Source organism: Cucurbita moschata, unplaced genomic scaffold (assembly GCF_002738365.1).
Source record: "Cucurbita moschata cultivar Rifu unplaced genomic scaffold, Cmos_1.0 Cmo_Scf00126, whole genome shotgun sequence".
In the NCBI taxonomy this organism is placed as follows: Eukaryota; Viridiplantae; Streptophyta; class Magnoliopsida; order Cucurbitales; family Cucurbitaceae; genus Cucurbita; species Cucurbita moschata.
The window spans coordinates 86,012-92,011 of NW_019268642.1; the positions used below are offsets into that span (position 1 = coordinate 86,012).

General features: G+C 35.2%; 2 non-coding genes across 2 annotated transcripts; both read left to right on the top strand.

The window, feature by feature from the left end:
* Positions 1 to 3,830: 3,830 nt before the first annotated feature.
* Positions 3,831 to 3,902, top strand: TRNAP-AGG. The gene has a single exon. It is a non-coding gene; the product is annotated as a tRNA-Pro (tRNA).
* A 124-nt stretch (positions 3,903 to 4,026) lies between these two features.
* TRNAP-UGG lies at positions 4,027 to 4,098 on the top strand. Its single transcript has one exon. It is a non-coding gene; the product is annotated as a tRNA-Pro (tRNA).
* Positions 4,099 to 6,000: the final 1,902 nt, after the last annotated feature.

Here is a 6,000-nt window from a genome sequence, read left to right on the forward strand (position 1 = left end):
GCTGTCACGCTTTGACATTGTGTGGTTGAGTGAAATTCTCAACCTTCTACTTATTTTTGGGATTTCTTATCTCTGTATTCATTGTAATTTATCCTGATACAAACAAATTTATTCTTGTAGGGAATTTATTAAGCACATGGATTTATTAATTACAGTGAACTTTTGTATAAATCGAAATAAACACAAATGGAGTAACATGAGACAGAAGTAAACATAGTAATAAAAAGAAACTACATAAACTTAAAGGAAGTGAATCCCATTTTACAATATAAATATTGTTCAATTGTAGCAAAGTAGTAGTTTTGAAAACTAGCCCTGAAAAATAAATAAATAAAAATATTTTTCAAAAACTTAGTTGGGTGTGAAATTTTGCTTAAAATTCAAATGTTTTCTTTTCTTTTCTTTTCTTTTTTATAAAAGGATAAAACACATAATTTTGAAATAAAACAAAAAACATAGCTATCACACATAGCCTAACTTAAAGTGGTATAATTTTTTTTTTACAAATTATGTGGAATGAACAAACAAAAATAATGAGTTTAAAATTACCAAACAAAATATCAATTTTCAAATGGAATGGAGACATAAGACCATTCGAAAAATGAAAAGGACAAAAGAAAAATATTAAATACATTTTCAACTAATGCATTTGGTTGAGAGATATTATGGCCAATATAAGAAAAATATAGCATTAACTAATTTTCATGGACACATATGGATCCTTAGCATACTAAAATGACTGTTATTATTGGTATCAAACCAATAATAATTCATATCAGCTAAATCTTCCGATTGATAATTATGCCCGAGAAAGAACTTGAATTTATTTTTATATCTATCAACATGTTTCCTACTTTTATCTAAAACTTGATCACGAGTTTTTCTTATTTGCACTGTAAAATTATGTATTTCTATGGATATCATTTCTATTTCTAGAATTGAAACAAAAACATGTGGATAAATTTCAAATATTGAGGCTCATAAAAGATAGATCCACTACAAGGCATTTGGTCTAGTGGTATGATTCTCGCTTCGGGTGCGAGAGGTCTCGAGTTTGATTCTCAAAATGCCCCCAACAATTATATCAAATTGAAGCATGCAATATAATAAGATTTGAAATAGGTTTTTTTAAACCTCGAACCAAGAAGTAATTCAGATGGATATTTGGAAAGAAAGAAAGAAGGAAAATAAACAAATAAAGGGAATTTGTGTAGGTAGGATTCTCTTCATATCTTGGAAACTATGAGGATTCCTCTCCTTTCTTAACATAAAGACTACTTTTTCGGGACTTGGACCATAAACAGTCCTCTACTCTTACTCCTACTCCCTTCTCTAAGAATCAACATAGCATAACCATTCCATGAAGGCCGAGGTAGTCTTATAAAAGAAGATGAGGGTACCACTTTCAAATCATTCCATGAGGACTTGAGAAAGTTTTGTAAAAGAAGATGAGGGTACCACTTTCTATTGCATAATTTCTATGTGAATTGAGAATGAACCATATTCTTTGGAGATAAGATAGAGCCTCGAGCCTAACTTCAAAGGCATTACACAAATTGTTCTATGATATTTTTTCTAGGAACTCTTTGTTATGTTGTCCGCGGAAGGTGTCAGGAAAGGGACACAGATTCTCTATTGCACTGATCTCCCAATAGTAGTTTTACCCAGGTCATCTGTCGTCACAACCCTTTTAAGGAAGATGCGCCCAAATAACCAGTACATTTAAAGAAGTTTCAGAGAGCGAGAAGAGGATTGTGATAGAAGTTGCCCTTGGTAAAACTTCCTTAAATGTCTTAGCCAATCATGACCTCATAATGAGGAGTCTCTTGGACAACAATAACATATGGACAACAAATGTCTTAGCCAATTGTGACGGTCATGATTGCTCAAGGCGTGTCGCCCAAATAATCAGTAAACAATAACATTGCCCAAATAACCGCCTTGGACAACAAATCGTTAACAAGAATGGCTGAGACATGCAACATGCAACCCCAGGCAACACGCCTTGGGCAATCATGACTGTGACATCTGCCCCCAAAAAATTTATTGGACGAAGCTGACTTTAGGTCTCTCGATGCGCTTCCAGCTGATCTCATAATGAGGAGTCTCTTCCAACCTACTAAGTGCTGTTGAAAATCACTTCTCGGTTTGTTGAGTCTTCATGTCTTCTCTGTTCGTTCCTACTTTCTTCGCCTGAAACTTTTTTCTTATTTGTATGACGTCATACCACCTGCTTCTGTTTGATGTTTTCTTGGTCGAAATAATAATGTTTCAAGTTACTAATGTGGACAACAAGGTTAGTCCGCATCCATAAGAGCAATTGGATTCTATATGATGTCTTCATAATCTTATGGATAACTTTAACTAGTCCATAGTATTTTCACACCAGTTTTTGGTTCTTGTTGCTTTGAACTCGAAGTTTATTTGAACTTAACTTATATGAACTCTTTATTTTTCTTGAAATTATCGTGGTTGACGCTTCCGACTGACCCTTCTCTTCATCCGTCTAGATGATATTTACGTGTGAACACGTGTTGCTTCAGTGGTTTGTTTCTGTCTCCCTTCTTCAGTATCTGACCTTGTTTTTGTCTCTTCTGGTGGGGATAAATCCATTATCTGACCTTGTTTTGCGTCGTGGTGTTCATGTAGTGGCAACGAGGTTTCTATTGTGGTTGGCTCACTCGAGCTCCCCTTTTCAATTACAACAGTAGCAGCAAGCATAGATTCATCATGGCTATGATTCTTTCTCAACTGTAGTATCGACATCATTTTCAACCCTCTTGGTTGATGGATGTTTTTCTGAATGATCATCGGGTTAGACTCCATTACTACTAGACATTTTGCTAGGGGCATGTAAATGACTTTGTGTTTAAGAAGGACGTTCGTTCCTAACGCGACGTCGAAGTCATCCATTTCAACTATCACTAAACAATTTGCCTAGTCCAAGGCTCCAGCTTGATTAGAGTTCTCATTGTGACTCTTAAGACAGGCAAAGCTTCCAATTTGACGGCGTTCATCTTTCCTGTATCTTGATGCCAAAGGATGTTAAAATATTTTGCATCGGTCTCCATCATGAGTTGTGGGTGGCTCTAGAGTTGACAATGGCGTTCCTTACTACTTTGTGCTTTACACAAACCTCGACATACATAATATATATATATATATATATATATATATATATATATTCATTTAACTATAACACATATGGTCCATGAAAGAATTGTAACTCTTATGCTCATTAATATTATAATGGCTACTACCTAAATTATAACCTAAAGTTGATAATTGATGTCCAATTAGCCAACCCTAAATTTGTAATCATTGTGGAGTGATTGAAATTACAATGGAAGTAGTTTAAACTCCTAGTATCTTAAAGGAAGTTGGTCTCTTCTAATAAAACACAAAGTTCTCTTTAATATCATTAATACAATTTTCTAGACATGAAACTAAAACTGCGTTCAATTTAACTCCATTTTATTGTCATCTCGTGTAGGATATATTCTTGATTTACCTTGATATTTCATATTAGTTAAGCTTTTTGCAAAATCACAATTAGACAACAACAACTATGAACTTGGGTCTGTTTATTATTTTAAAGAAAATTTCTTTCTCCATCTTATTCCTAATAACTCTGCAACTAAATTCATATTATGCTAAGAAACAATTTTTTAGGGTTGTAGTTTATTCAACATTACATGCCTTACTTACAAGTAAAATACTAACCATCAACTTTTATTTTATAGTCCAACAACCGCTCAAGAAAATAGATTTCAAACTTGAGAGAAAAAATATATTGAGTGGGAGTTAAAAATGTTCCAATCTTTTAGAAAGGGCATTTGGTCTAGTGGTATGATTCTCGCTTAGGGTGCGAGAGGTCTCGAGTTCAATTCTCGGAATGCCCCTCTGTTCATTTCTCAAAAGATCTAAAAGATATAATAATAATTGCTCATGGATTACATTAACAAAGAAATAAATGAAATAATGATGATACATTCCATAAGTAACTTAATATATAGTCCATAATAAGGGCATTTGGTCTAGTGGTATGATTCTTGCTTTGGGTGCAAGAGGTCTCGAGTTCAATTCTTGGAATGCCCCTCCAAAAGTAAAAAGGGACTATCATTTTTGGTGTGAGAGGTCTTCTTAAGTTCAATTCTCAAAATGACCCCAACAATATTTTATCAAAATGAATTATGCAAGATAATATGATTTAAAATGTGGTTTTTAAACATTGAACCAAGAAGATGAGAATAGAGAATGAAACATATTCATGGGAGAATAAAGATTGTGTTTCTAAGAACTTTTGTATTCTTTCTAGGAACTTTTCAGTCAAATAGGTCATATGTTGTCACATAGGTCATATGTTGTCACAATCCTAATTGTTATTGTATTCTTTCTAAGAATTTTTCAGTCAAATAGGTCATATGTTGTCACAATCCTAATTGTTCTTGTATTCTTTCTAGGAACTTTTCAATCAAATAGATCATCTGTTGTCACAATCTTAATTGTTATTGTATTCTTTCTAAGAACTTTTCAGTCAAATAGATCATCTATTGTCACAATCTTAATTGTTATTGTATTCTTTCTAGGAACTTTTCAGTCAAATAGGTCATCTGTTGTCACAATCCTAATTGTTCTGGTATTCTTTCTAGGAACTTTTTAGCCATATAGGTCATCTGTTGTCACAATCCTAGAACTGTATTCTTTCTAGGAACTTTTCAGTCAAATAGGTCATCTGTTATCACAATCCTAGAACTGTATTCTTTCTAGGAACTTTTCAGTCAAATAGGTCATCTGTTGTCACAATCCTTTTAAGGAAGATGCACCGAAATAACCGATGAAGAAGTTTCAGAGAGCCATAGGTTCGAATCCTGTCACCTTGATGTGGTATTCTTAGGGGCCGAAGTGCAAAGCCCCGTAGTCTCTCCGTGGTTAGGAAGCCAGGCATGTTGTCCACTGTCGTCACATAGGTCATCTGTCGTCACTATCCTTTTAAGAAATATGCGCCCAAATAACCAATGAAGAAGTTTCAGAGATCCATAGGTTCGAATCCTATCACATTGATGTGGTATTCTCAGGGGCCGAAGTGCAAAGCCCCATAGCCTATCCGTGTTCAGGAAGGCAGGCAAACCGCACACACTGAAAAAAAAACGAAGATCTCCTTTTCTATCACACGTAGAATTGTCATTCTGTTGTCTTTTAAAACCCCTTACCTTATCAGTCATCAGGCAGGTTTTTGGTATCATATAACGAGATAATTATTATGAAAAAGCTATTCCACTAGTGTGACTTAGATACCCTTTCTTTGTGGTATCGGTCATGCTATTTGAATAGCCTGAAGTCATCATAGCCTCTCCACCGGTTCCGAATACTCCTTCGGCATCAATGTGCTCCAATGAAAGAGATCAGACCCTTTCCTGAACTAGAACTAGGCACAAAACGCCGAGGATAAAGTTGAAAGCGAGCTCTTTTCGCGTATACGCAATCTCGAAACCCAATTAGCTCACGGACTGTAAGATAGAATGTCGAATGAGAAAGACATTCAATTACGACAACATTCACAACTACCAAAGTGCACTAAACCTAGTAGGGATCTTCGACCTAACGATAATGGAACTTCAAGCCCATTTAATCAACCCGCTTTGCACCTTATTGTTGACCGAATCGGATGCACGCAAGGCCTAATTTCTCTCTCAGTCACCCGGAAACGAAAGGAAGAACAGATCCAAAGTTTACGAATCGAAGAGAAAATGGATCTGAGTTCTACATGCTTTCATTTTCAAAAGCTTCGCTTGCCTACGGTACTTTATTCAGGATGTGCAACAATACGGTCATCTCACAGCTGTGTATAGAGAATTCCTTGATCATTTCCTTTATGGATAACACAAATGAAGTCGCTTCTCTGACCGCCCATCTTATGAGTCCATTCTTGTCTTGTTGGTTTGTTGTACTATTCTATACCTCTCTCGATTGATAGAAAGACTTTCGGGAGCTGGGAGG